Below are 14,061 nucleotides of genomic sequence, written 5' to 3'. Positions count from 1 at the left end.
AAAGAGGTAAGGATAATTAATTCTGACTGACTGTCAGCTTGACTGAATTTCATGTAGTAATGTTTCCTAATTATTTTTAAGCATGGGGGTTATTTTTTCATGTACAGATTTTAGAAATGGTTGTGCCACGCTGTCTTTGCTGAGTGGTGCGCTGCAATCAGCACACCCATGAAATACATCTTTCAAAAGTGGAGTCATAGCCTGTGGACCTTTATTCACAAAACTAGCCTTTACTTGCATGCAAAACCAAAAAACTATCTGTAGAAGCAGGAAAATCTTGTGTTTCATGCGTCTGAACATTGCATTTGAACTGTTGTAGTAACAAGGATAAGTGTGTGTGTGTGTATGAGAGAGAGAGAGAGAGAGACTGAAAATGTTCTTCTTCTGCATATATTTCAAGCAGCCTGCAGGCAGCATATGCTTTTTAACACACTGCATCTAAAACGTGCCAAGTAACATATGTCTATTTATGTTTCAGGCCTGATTCTGCTCCCAGTGAAGTTAGTGGGAATTTAGCCATTGACTTCAAAGGAGCTGGCATTAGATTAAAAAAAAAATTAAAAAAATAATATCCCTAAACTTAAAAAAAAAATGTCTGAAAGCAGTTCATTTAGTGTGACCCTGAAAAACTCACAGCCGTATCAAAAACAGTTGTGAAATTAGATGCCAAATTAATCCACCTGGACCAATTAACCCAGAAAAGGCACAAGGGCTCAGTAATGCAATGTCAACAGAAATAAAATCAGAAAGGAGGAAAAGGTTGAAGTGAAGAAAACTTCAGGAAAATCAGAACAGAACTGGGGCTGATTATAGAAAAGGCTGGGATCAAAGAGATCACACAGACAAGCTTACAGCAGAGCGTAGGATAATAGAAAACACAATTTGATTCTTCTCATTCACTGATTCAGTGGAAAATAGGTGACAAATTGCTATTATGCTATGCCATAGTGGAGAAATTTGCCACCTGTTTCTAATTGCATGGGGTTTTTTTATTTAGTTAGGTTTTTTGAAGGAAAGGATTGATTTCTGCCAGTTTTCCTGAATTTTTAATTATCTTTACCTAAAACATGCTGTGACACACATAGCATCTACCAGCCACTGAAATGTTCATAGCTTAAGACTCCAATGGAGATAAAGTTTGATTGTGACAAGAATAGAAAATGGCACATTCTCAAAAGAATATGCTATCAGGATTTTAATGGGACACTATCTGTTTCTTTAAGTGCTCAGATACCATGGTGATGATCTTGGTAAAACATGTAGAGAGATACAAGCAAGCTCTAAAACGTACTTTCCTTTAAGAAAGCTAACTCCTGTTCAAGTTCCCTGAAGGATGCCTTTCATGCATTTTAAAAATAACATTTGAAAAAGCTTATAAAATCACTATGTTCTTTGAGACTAAGTGGTGCAAACACAGGCTAAGATACCTGGCCCCATTAGCGTACACCATGAACCAGTGCATGCAAAATGTGTCAGCTAGTTATTATAGATGAATGCTGCAGAATTACTTCTGGATGTACTGCTGGGAATAACCTGCTACTTTCAGGGCAGGCTTTTTTTTTCCAGAGGCATCCATAAAAATTCTCTGTCATTTTATATTCTAAAGCCTTCCCATTCTAAATATCAGGAAATGACACTACAGATTTTCATGACCTGATTGCTGGCAATTTTCATATTTCCTTTTTAAAACAAACTTGATATGAATAATAATAATATTATTAATGTTATTAAATTTCAGACCAGACTAAGTTTTAAACGCATAGGTAGGGTTTTACCCCTTTCATCAGCAGCAGTACAAATACATGAGGACCGGATGCTCAGTTGATATAAGGTGAATGTTAATGTTTGGTGGATGTTAATGAAAGCATATGAATTTACACTGGCTGAGTGGTCTGAGTTTTCTTACAGAGATTAAGGACAAAACCTGGCATGTGTAAATCTGTAGATGGCTTCCAGCAAGAACTGAGACCAGATGAAGAAATCAAACATGCTAAAGTTCCAGGAAGAACATCTTAGAGATTTTTTTTATCATTCCATTAGAAATACTGAAATAAAGATATGTGGATATGCATCAAAGTTTGAATTTCAAACCATGATAATTTTTCAAGTGTCTTAGCTGACTCTGGGCACATCTACACATGCATTTACTCCAGCCAAATATACTGTACATTAAGGTACTGCAGTGTAAAGGGTTTTTGGGTAGGTGTCTACACATGTGGTCGTTAGGGAGAAGATGTGCACTCAGTTCCCTGCACCCCTGCAATGGACTCCTGCTGTCACCAGGGGAAGCTCCTGGCTCTCCCTGGGTGCTAGCTCTGGGGGTGGCAGGGCACAGTGGTCCAGGAGACAGCTGTCTCCTGGCCTCAAGGGGCTGCCTGCTGCTGGGGTGGGGGCAATGTCCCCCTGCCTCAGCAGCAGGGAGCTCCTGGCCCTGGCTTCCCAATCAGGGTCATGGGGCTTGGAAAGAGCTGCCCAGGAGCGGTAGGTCCCAGCCCCCTGCCCCAATCCATCAGTGGGGCAGTTAGCAGATACCTCACTGCTAGATGCCCTGCTGGTGGATTGGGGCAGAGGGTTGGACCCTACCCCACCCATGCAGATCTGTCCAAGTGCCATGCCTCAATTACCCAATCAGGGAATGGGACTTGGACCTGCCCCTGAATGGGACAGTTCCTGGCCAGCCCTGGCCTGCATGGGGAATTTTGCATATCCCTGGAGCTGGCTGGGGACTGCCTGAAACAGGACAGTCTCCAGCCACTTCCACACTGCACATGCTCCCCCATGCAGCCTGGGGCTGGCTTGGAACTGTCCTGTTTAAGGGTAGGGCCCAACTAAATCAAGGCTAGGTGGAGAACTGTCCCCATGCAAGGAGCTCCCAGCCCCAGCTCCATGATCACAATTGCAATTGCGGAGTGAGGATAGCTCATTGTAATGGAGCAGGGGCTGGGAACAAGCTCCTAGCCTGTTCCCAGCCCCAGCTTTGTGATTGCAGAGCAGGGGATGGGAACAAGCTGCCAGCTCCTGCTTGGTGACTGTGATCAGGGAGCAGGGTCTGCAAGCTCCCTGCTGCTAGGGCAGGGGGATATTGTTCCCACCTAGGCATGCAAGGCAGGGGTTGGGATTCTTGCCCTCCCTCCCCTCCCCAACCTCTGTGAGCTCTGACTGAGAGATAAAGGTCTCCAAACCTGAGGCCCATGACTGTGGGGCTTGGACTGGGAAATATGGGTCACCCAGCCCAAGCCCTGTGACTTTGGAGTTCAGGCTGGGAGATAAGCATTTCTCACCAGCAGCCCTGCGGTCACAGAGCTGGCAGTGGAAGCTTCCTGCTGGTGGGGGTAGTGGAGCCTATTCCTTGCCCAGCTCTGAGAGCATGGACTAGGGTGGCCATCATAGGTTGTCCTCTGTCTTCTATTGATATGAAACCACATGCCTTTATGTCCTTCATATTTTCATAGTAGTTAGGGGTCAGAAGGGACCTGAATAGATCATCTAGTCTAACCCCCTGCCACTGGTTGGGGCATATGCTGGGATCATATGACCCCAGACAGGTGTTCATACAACCTCTTTTTGAATTTACCCAAGGTAGGAGTGAGGACCACTTCCCTAGGAAGTTGGTTCCAGATCCTAGCTACCCTGACAGTGAAATAGTGCCTCTTAATCTGTAACCTAAACCTATTTTTCCTCTATTTTCCTCTTGAAGATTACCAGGATCCCTGGCAATCACAGAATTATAATAGGAACCACACTGCATTTCAGAATTTTAGAGAAAAAAAATCAAGTTTCCAAGGGCACCTAAGTGACTTAGAAGTCCAAGTCCCAATCTCATTTTCTGTTTGTTGAGGGGAGAGGGTGGAGGAATGAGGGTGGGTGTTGTGAGGGTAATAAAGTGTTTTTGTTTCACCCATTTGTGTGTCCTGAGAATGGTGCTGGGGGTAAACAGGAGGTAGGGGGTGTATGGGTGGCAGGGCAGGTGGGCTAGAGCAGGTAGTGTAGGAACAGGGGCTCAGGCAGGGCCTCCTGCAGCCGGTGTCCTGGTCCCTGCTGGTGGATGTGTGTCTTTCCGGGGGCCTGCAGGGTGGGGGAGGGGGCTACTGGGGCTAGCAGTGTCAGCAGCATGGCCAACAGGAGCATGGGGCACAGGTTGCCACTGGCAGGGGCCAGGCTGGAGCAGCAGGGTGTAGGAAATTGCTGGCAGGGGCAGGGGCAGAGGCAGAGGCACCCTTGGTGTGTGAGGGGAGGACAGGTTGAGCAAGGAGGGATCTGCCATTCAGATCCTGGACAGGGAAGGGGCTGGCTAGGGAGCAGAGTTTCCCAGATAGCTGCCAGGTGCTGGTAGTTGGTTCTGGCTTCAACATGGCTTCCAAGTGCTAGCAGCCATGTGGTCAGAGGCTGGTTGTCACAGGCGCACATGACAGGGCTGCAGGGACCTAGGATTAACTTTAGTGTCAAGTCCAGGGTCTTGTGACTAACTTTAGTGCCAAATCCCTGTACATGTAGACACCTGCCAAAAGTCACTTAATGTGCATGTGCCCTCCACCATGCAATGATTCACTCTCGTGCCACCTTTGCCCAAGCCGCTGACCTTGCTCGGCAGGGACCTTTGTGCAGACCCCAGGTCTACCTTCAGGGTGGCCCCCAAACTCCCCTGCCATGACTTTGAATGATCCTTCAGTGAAGGGGGTCCCCTCTGAGGATGCCTCCAGAGCTGTCATGTGTCACAGCAGATGTACACGGGCTCCAACCTCCCCTACACCCCAGCCAAAAGCCAACCTTTGAGATGGGCCTCCGAGTCTTTTGCAGCAAGCCCCTGCTGATATTCTCCCTGGTCCCTGCATCTCCTCTTGTGGATGATTACCCTGGGCCCTGACTGGACTCGGAGGGTTTGGTGACTCTCGGCCTTTGGGCTTGTTTCCTTCAGTGCCCTAAGCCTTATGTCTGATGCTGTTGCCCCTCACAGGGTTCACCCGTGGTTCCTCTCTCACCCTTGGGTGACATCCTGGCTACCCTAGCCTGGCGCTAAGAGCTCCGCTAATCCACTCTCACCAGGGAACTACCATAGACTAACCCTAAAGGGGAACATAAACAATACCCTCACCATAACCCCTTGCCCTGCCATGAAAAAAATTAATGAAACTAGCAATGCGACTACCACGGGAGCGCAACCAAAGGGACAACCAAACGCCCCTAATGCCCCAGGCTGGTGCACCCTCTGGGTCGGGGTCCATGTCTTCACCCCATTCGGGGTATTTCTCCCCTTCCCTCCAGGACCCGCCTCCACCCTGGCGCCTCTGGTGGGAGCTCCCACGCCGGCTCTCGCTGTAGCCTCTGCTGACTTCACCAGTAGCTTCATTGATCTTCCATTGGTCTCTTCTAGCACGTGGCTCTCTCGCAGCTCCTGCTGCCTCTGCTGGTCTCCCTGCCAACGCCTCCGGCCCCTGCCAGTCTTCCCCAGCTCGGGGACTCTCCATGGCTCTGGCTGCTGCCACCACTACCAATGCTGGCCTCCCTGCCAGCTCCTCCGATCCCTGCTGGTTTCCCCCGGCTCAGAGATCCTCCGCGGCTCCAGCTGCTTCTACTGCCCCGCCCGCCACTGCTGCTGCTGCTGCTGCTGCTGCTTCAGATCACAGAAGCCAAACACCTTCCTCCTCGTGGCCTCTTGCCGCTCCTCTGGTCCCCGGTATTCCTCCTCCTGCACTCTCATGGCTGCTTTTTATCTTCGCTGGGTGGCGTCTCCTCATGACGTCACCTGGCCCCAGCTGATTTTGGGCGCGGCTGATGAACCCCGCAGACAGTTTCCCCCCATGTGCTTCCTCACTGCTCCCGGTTCCTGCAACAGGTATGTCATCTTTTTTTCCCTTCTCCTTTGTCTGGGGTTTGCCTCTGGATAAGGCTTCCCCCTCTTCTGGCCCTGTGCCCCTGGGACAGTACATTAGTCTAATGAGCATTAAATTTAGATGCACTTAAATGCGCATGTAGATGCACCCTGTGTCTTGGAAAGCTGTTACAGTCATTATGGAAAGTCACCTGTCTGTGCTTCGATTTCTCCATTTGTAAAATAAAGATAAAGATATATAATTTATCTTGTAACGGTCTTGAACAGCCATAGCCGAACAGCACCATGTCAAATATATGCATTATGAATTAATCGGTTGACAGTTTGTCTCATATTGAATGGTTTTTATTCTCAATTGGCTTGCAGAAATATTTTTAGAAGAGAACAAACAAAGTGTCCTTCATTAAATGTGGAGTTTACTTTACCAATAATGCAAACACATGACTCATAATGAGCTGAACTTATTGTTATTCAGTAAAAGATTCATAAATTAATTTAACTAATCAACCAGTTCTGATAATAAAGATTTGGAGCTAAAAATTAAATTGAGACTATTATGAATGTTTTATCAGAATATAGGTTTTAAGTGTCACATTTATTTCTCATTCCAATTGTGTTTGAGCTACTCAAGGTAAAGTTCTTTGTAAAGTTATAAATGATAATTCTGATTTTAAAATAACCATTTGATTTCAGTACTTTTACAGGAACTTTACATTTAGATGTGTACTTCTTTTTAAAACTGTTTGATCACATGATTATTTATGGATTCAGGATAATGTAATTTCTGTACAACATAATTATTCTGTAATTGTTTGAAATTTGCATATTTGTTTCTTTGATGATCCTTTGTTTTTCAGTTTCTCTTGGTCTTTTGATGTCTAGGGGATACAGAAACTCGCTCCTCTCACATTATTTTAATCAATGTTGATTGGAAGGCCTATTCATTGTTTTATGCTTTTAGGATGAAATTACAGTGTCACCCACCTAGTGGTTCCTAGCATTCTGATGTTAAACCATTACTTATAAATAAAAATATTTTGGTAGCTAGCAATAATCTGGTATAAATGCACACACACTATAAATGCACACACACACACACACACACACACACACACACACACTAAACCATCAGGAACATGAATGTGTATAAGAATCTGATTTATCTAGTCATTTATATCATAAACTACAGAACATCCTGATTACTATCACATTACCAGTATGGATCCTGACATTTAGCCTCAGGTTAGTTTTGAGTGCTCATGGCCATTGCTCTTTGAAAAGAAGATTGAAATTTGCTTAAAGGGAAAGAATTTCCCATCCAAAATATTGATGGAGTATTTTCAAAAGTGCTTTAAATCAGGGGTTGCCAACCTTTTAGCAAAGGTAGACCAAATTAATGCAGCTCATCTTAAATAGGCTGGTGTTGATGATGCTTCCCACAACTGATTCCCATCATCTCCAACTGTCAGCAAGTATCCCTGCCACCTTTTGCTTCCCCTGCCCTGGCTTTGAAGGCCAGATAAAAATCTCTTCATAAACTGTATGTTGCCAACTCCTACTTTATGTGACTGAGGTATCTGCCTTTGACTTTCACTGAAACGTATGCTTCTACGTGTTGTTTGTGAAAAATGGGACTTGGACTGCTAAGTCACTTAGGTGCCCTTAGAAACTTGATTTTTTCTCCAAAATTCTGAAATACAGTATGATTCCTATTGTGATACTGTGATTACCAGGGATTCTGGCTTTCCCTGATAAAAAAAAAAATTCCCCAATTTTCAGTTTAAAAAAAAGTAACCCAAAATCCACATTTTTTCATGTGTGGATTTGGGGTTACTTTTTTAAAACTGAAAATTGGGGATTTTTTTTTCAATCAGAGAAAACCAGGACCCCTGGTGATTACCCAGTGTAGCACCTTGATGAGACTTGTGGTGTGCAAACAACTCTTTGTCATGTATAAGAACTTGTATAAATAACTATTTTGCATAAATAACTATTTTCAATAAAAAAGGTAACATTTGCTACTGCCCTTTGCAAGCAGCTGGGGTCTAGCCTTATTGCTGTTCTAATAGACCAAGACTTTTCTGCTGGCTCCATCTAGACAGTCTGTTTTGGTGCCATATGTCCTGGATATGTTACATCCCCAGGAGAACTGTCATCCCCTGTGTCAAGTACCTTAACTGTTGCCAAGAATTCTGAAAGTCCTGCAATAAATAAAATTACAAAAGGGATGGTGAATCCGTAGTCTAGTTGGAATTGGAAGAGAGGGGATCTTTGTTCTGGTCCCTTCTACAACAACTATTTACATGTTTTACGTTCAGAATTAATTGCATAAAGTACTGTTATTAGAAATCAAGACCCTCTCTCCTAAGTTGGAGCAAAGTCAGGCTCTCTTGCTTGCTTGCTTTCTCTGGCTCCATGAATCTTCGCTTCCTTGCTGTAGAGTGGCACACCATCAACAAAATATGGGGGGTGCACATTTCACACAAGGCTTCCCTTTATCCTAGTGGTTAGGGCACTCTTTTGGGAGGGGGGTGGAATCTTAGTTTGACACCTCTCAGGTTGAGTCCATAACCCACATCTCCCATTAACTAGGTGACTGTTCTATAAATATCTATCACTATAAATATACATACATCCACACACATAGTTACAGTGATGTGTGTTTGATGGACAGCTCCTACACATCTGATGGGGGGGGGGCGTTATTACACAGTTAGATCAGTAGGGGCTTCTTGGATGTCAGTTTTGAACATTCATTTCTTGATTCCACCTCTGTTAGCAGCTTAGTGGGCAGTTAGTTAATAGATCTTGGTTCAAAACTCTTCACTGCTTGAATTTAAAGTAATTTCCTCAGAGACCAAGTAAGCACCCAAACTACAGGGCCAGAGTTTCTCTTTGATATAGAAACTTTAATTATTTATATGAAGTGAAACAGCTCCAAAACAAGGTAATGAAAAAAGTGCACTCCTGCATATCCAATAGTCTTTGCTGATCCCTTGTTTCTCATATCCCGGAAGTGGGCCCTAAGCACTATTCTCTGGTTAGATGGTGTTGGGGACAATTTGAAGTCCACATGCCACGTGAACCACATCAGCATGTTCAAACTTAGAGGCATACATCCATTAGATGCACTAATTTAAGATTTAACTGGACTGTAGAGTATGAGCACAACTTTCTAATGAAGTAGTTAGGGCACTCACCTGGTAAACAGATGACTTGGTTCCAATCCCTGCATCAGCGAACTTTCATGTATTGAATATCGAGTATTCATTGAGTCAGGGACTGAAACTAAGATCATCCCTTTTGTAGGTAAATGTTCCAACAAGAGAGTCTTTTTCACATGCCATGTATCATTAAACATTTAATTAGTCTACAAAAAGTGGAAACTTCAGCAAATTCCCTCCCTTTCTACATAATCTTTAGTTCTATCATTCATCCAAGGAAATGGAAGATGTAGATTCAAATGTCCTTATGTAGATAAAGGAATCAAGCCCCATGATAAAAGACACTTGGGTATGATAACCACTTATATTACATAGTTTGGAGTCTGTTGGTGTGCTTCAAAAATGCTCATGAGAGAAGGCAAGATAAATGGAGATTCCTGTTTTGCAGAACAATGGGCATATGCCCAAACGTTTTACACTTATGGCCAAAAGCAAACATTTGGGAACCTATAGAATTGTATTGATAAAGTCTATGCAGTTGCCTTTTAATTTCACATCTGCAAAGCTGGAATAACAGGAAGTGGCTGCTTTCCAAAATATTTCAAATTGCTAGTGATAGAATCTATAGAAATGTTGTTATGTCATTGTGCCTATATGAAAGGCATTTAAAAAATAAAGTATGCCAATTTTTCAGGTGGCTTGATTGCTCTTTTGAAGATACCTATTGAAGTCAGTATAAAAGTGTGCAGACCAAGTCCTACCATCTTGAGTTGTAAACTAAACACATTTAAAGAGCTAGAGAAGAACAGGTAGGAGAATACTACTATTATCAACCCTTCACTCAAAACTGTCAGCCAGGATTCAGAAAGAGAAAAACAAGATGTAAAATAAAGGATCATGTTCTTGATTATTCATTCCAACTGTAAACTATCATGTTTAGTGAAGAATATCTAGAAGATACAACATTAAACAAACAACAAGAGTGAAGGTTAATTACTAGTGCCACAAACATTACTGTGTTTAATCTTGACAGATGTGTCTATGCAGATTCTTGGCAGGGGTTTTGCCCCAAGGGGATATACAAGTTTCTGGAGAACTCTCATACAAAACAAACAAATAAAAAAACAGACCGGAGGAGCTACAAAGAATGTTTGGATACACCAGACAGGCTTAAAAGCAAAAAAATTTCTAATTATAGGAAGTTGAGTGTAATGGACTGATTTTTTTACGTGCATCATGCGGAGAATTAGTGAATGTTTGTTCTGTTGAAATAAATGTTGTTATCCCATCTTAAAGGAAAGAAAAAGACCCTGCACTACAGATGTCATTTGATATTAATATTAAATGTTTCCTAGTTTTGCTGAAGTGTACAAACCAAAGTCTGCAAAAACAATAGGAAGTCTACTATTATATTGAATTAGGGTAGGCAGGTTATTAACTCTTGGATCAAGATGATTCATGGAGCACATTATAAAAATAACAATTAATATTATGTAGAAATGTAGTGCATGCTTAACCTTGTGATAATTGGAGGAGGGGAAGTGCAGATTCCTTGCATCTGCAAATTATATTCATACATTATATATTAGAGGTTGTAGTTACTAGCTGATAAAGAAAGAATGACAACACTAACTCTAATTAACAAATGACACTTTGTGTTCAAAATAAATTGGAAATTGCCAACAGTTAGCCTTGTACATAGTCTTACATGACTAAGTAATTCATCTGAGACTCTGAAATTCCTGTAAATAATATTGAAATGATCTAGGTTGATGCTGTGCAAAGAACATAAGATGATCAAGAACCCAGCCGCTGGGTCAATAAATTCAATTTCCCCCGTAATATTTAACTTACAGTTTCTGTTAATATAATGTAGCCCAGGTAACTTGGGTATATACTCCCCTTCTCCAAATGAAGGGAATTGCTACCTGGCAGGTGTGCTGTAGGGGAACTGCAGACCACTCAGTTTCCCTCTGTCCCTATAGAACCAGGCCAGGACAGTCAGGAAAATTAACTTTATACACATTTATTTACATTAACTTATCACAAGGTAAAGAAACATGGATATAAACATATGTACAATATATATATTTATAAAATATCTAAACAAATAACATAAACAAAACCCTCTAGGTAAATGCCAGTGCTCCAGATACAGGTAAGTCACAGGTACGTATCTGATCCGAAACAGATAAACCCCCAAATAAACATAATAGCCAAAAGATAAACTCTAGATAAGTATGGGTGAAGGATAAATAAGTCACAAATAAATACAAATAAACAACAGATAAAATAATAGCAACAAGGGGTCCAAGCAGAGCCCTAGGATTCTACTCATCTACTCATTTGCAAACATGAGAGTACACAAAATATAAGGCATGGCATCACATCACTTATGGCGCAAGAACCCCAAAGATAAACTCAATCCCGAGGGGAAACCCCAATGCCCTTGGGCTTTTCCAAAGCCCTACAATGAAGCTGGTAGCTTTAAGGGGGCCCTCCCAGTGGGACCTCCACTTTCAGGAGCTCTTCGGCTAACCAGGGGGGGCTCCCCTTCCCCTGTGGGAATCGTCTTTTCCCTGCAACTCACAGCTCCCAGGCCTGGAAGGTGGCCCTCATCCTCTGCGTCAAGCTGCTCTTTCACCTGCAATGGCTTTGGGGAGCTCGCTGTCCCCTGGAACAGGCTGCACTATGCAGAGCTTCTGGGGCCTCTGGCTCGGCCCTGTCTGTTGGCTCAGTAGCCCGATCACTGTCTGGCTCCCTGGACTCAACCTTTTGCTATGGGTCGGAGGCCTGGGCTGCCTCATACAGCACCAGGCTTGGTCTGCTCCCGGACCCTCCATGCAGTGACTCCTGCACCGAGCTCCCAGTCTCATTCTGGGTGTTGAGGACCTGAGCTGCCCAAATGCTCCAAAGGTCTTACTCCATGCACCGGCCTGTGCACCGTGTCTCTGGCTGCACGCCAGAGGTTGCATACCTGAACTGCCTCACGCAGCTCCGAGGGTCTGGAAGCCATGTGCCATGCTGTACACCAAGCTGTACACCATGCTTCACCCTGCTGTCTGGGCTAATGCTTCACCCTGCTGAACAGCTCTCCTCAGCTCTGCTAAGCCCTGCTCTTCTCTCTTCTCTGTCCTGGATGTGTTCCCCTCATGCTGGGCACGCATCTCCTTTTATACGCTCCAGGGCTCCATCCCTGAAGCCTTCCAGACCTGAGTGTTGCAGTCTTCAATCAGGTCCATGGGGGGAGGGGGGACTCCTCTCCCCCTCCCCTCAGGAAAGGGGCATGACTTAACTCCTCTTGCTGCCTCCTTATTGGTGGATGGGCTCCACCAATCAAAACAGCCAGATTCAAGCCTGGGACTGAATCCAAGCTCTGAAAGACAAGCCTGCTACAATAATAGAAAATCATAGAAATAAAGGGCTGGAAGGGGCCAACCTTGACATAACTACCAAGTACATTGCCCCCAAATACCAAGGACATTCTAACCTGTCAGAGGTAATTTAGGGGTACAAGAGCACCATCAATGTCCTGCTGTTGCAAGAACAGGAAATAGTCAACATTGTTTCCTCCTCTGCCTATATCTCTTATGGCTTAGAAGGGTGCCCGAGCCTTTGAGTACTTACATGAGTGTTTTCTCAGTGTCCTGTTAGAATTGTTCCAATGTGCACTAAATACTTAAATTGATACTTAATATATCAATTAGAACAACATTTTAGGCTAAAACTGGATTTGTCTACACAAAATAGTTGCACCTGCATTTCTTGTTTTGAAATATAGTCCTAGTTCCAGCAGCATCTCTCATTTGAATCACAGGGAGAATCTCCCTCCAGTATGTCAAAATAAGATTTTTTTAAGTGCTACTAAGGGTCTGTGGATGCATATTTATAATACTGCATACAGTAATAAGGCTACTGAGGTAACATTTTCTGAGACACCCAAGCATCCCACTAAAACAAGGAGTGGAACCTGGGACTATTCTGTCCCAGGTAATTTCCCTAAAATCACTCAGCTAAAGATCATTTGTTTTTCAACCTCTTCCTGGTCTAAGGACCATTTAAGTATTTAGCTCACAGTAGAATAACTCTAATCAAACAATAATAACATTTGGCACTGTAAGTGCCAAAAAGGCACTTAGTTAGCTGTGTAAGTGTTGTTTGTGTCCATAAAGTGAAATAGAGTTCTGCCCTTTGTCTTTTGTCTGTAAGAGAATAGGGCATAGGAAGTCTTGTCTAATGGTTAGGCCATTGATGGATGGCTAGGGAATATGAACTAGGTCAGAATACAGGAGCCAAATTACCAGGTCCAGAACAAATCCAAGGGCAAAGTCCCAAACTCAGACCAGGGTCAGAACCAAGCAATCAGATGCTGAGTTACCCAATCCGAGGGGCAATCCACAGGGTGAAGTCTGAGAACGGAGACTAACCAGTGTCAGGAGGCAGGAAACAGATCAACAGAGAAATCCAAGGCCAAAATCCAGAAGCAAGTAAAAAAAAAAAAAAAATGAGGGTCACAAACAAAGAGGCTTATCGCAGAAGACGGGTCAGAACTTTTGGATGGTCTGGAGGCTGTTGCCACAAGTGGGAATAAATGGGGAGAAAAAATGTTCTCCATCTTCTTTATGGCAATCTTACAAATACTTCAAACCTGCTATCTCTATCTCATTTTTTTTTCAATCTAATAAGTAGTTCTTTCAACCTTTCCTCATATGGCTCTCATTCATCGCTTCCCTTTTGATCCTCTCAAGTTTATCTCCATTCCTTTAAGAATGTAGTATCCAAAATGGACAAAAGACTCCAGTTTTGGACATTAATCAGAGGTAAGTATAACTATCATTTACCATGCTCTGCATATACCACATCTGTTAATACTACCCAAAATTGAATTTAGGGTTTTTTGTGATATATTTCCAAATCACGCTGAATTTATGATTTCTTATGGCCACTACACTCAGACTATACTCATATTTTTCAGTACCAAGTCTAAGTGAAAGTTGAATTTGAACTAGCAAAGAGACCTGATTGGATTTCAAATCTAATGTCTTTTCAGCAGTCACAGCTGACTTC

This window comes from Alligator sinensis, unplaced genomic scaffold (genome assembly GCF_000455745.1).
Source record: "Alligator sinensis unplaced genomic scaffold, ASM45574v1 scaffold464_1, whole genome shotgun sequence".
Lineage (NCBI taxonomy): Eukaryota > Metazoa > Chordata > Crocodylia > Alligatoridae > Alligator > Alligator sinensis.
This window is presented reverse-complemented; position numbering follows the sequence as displayed.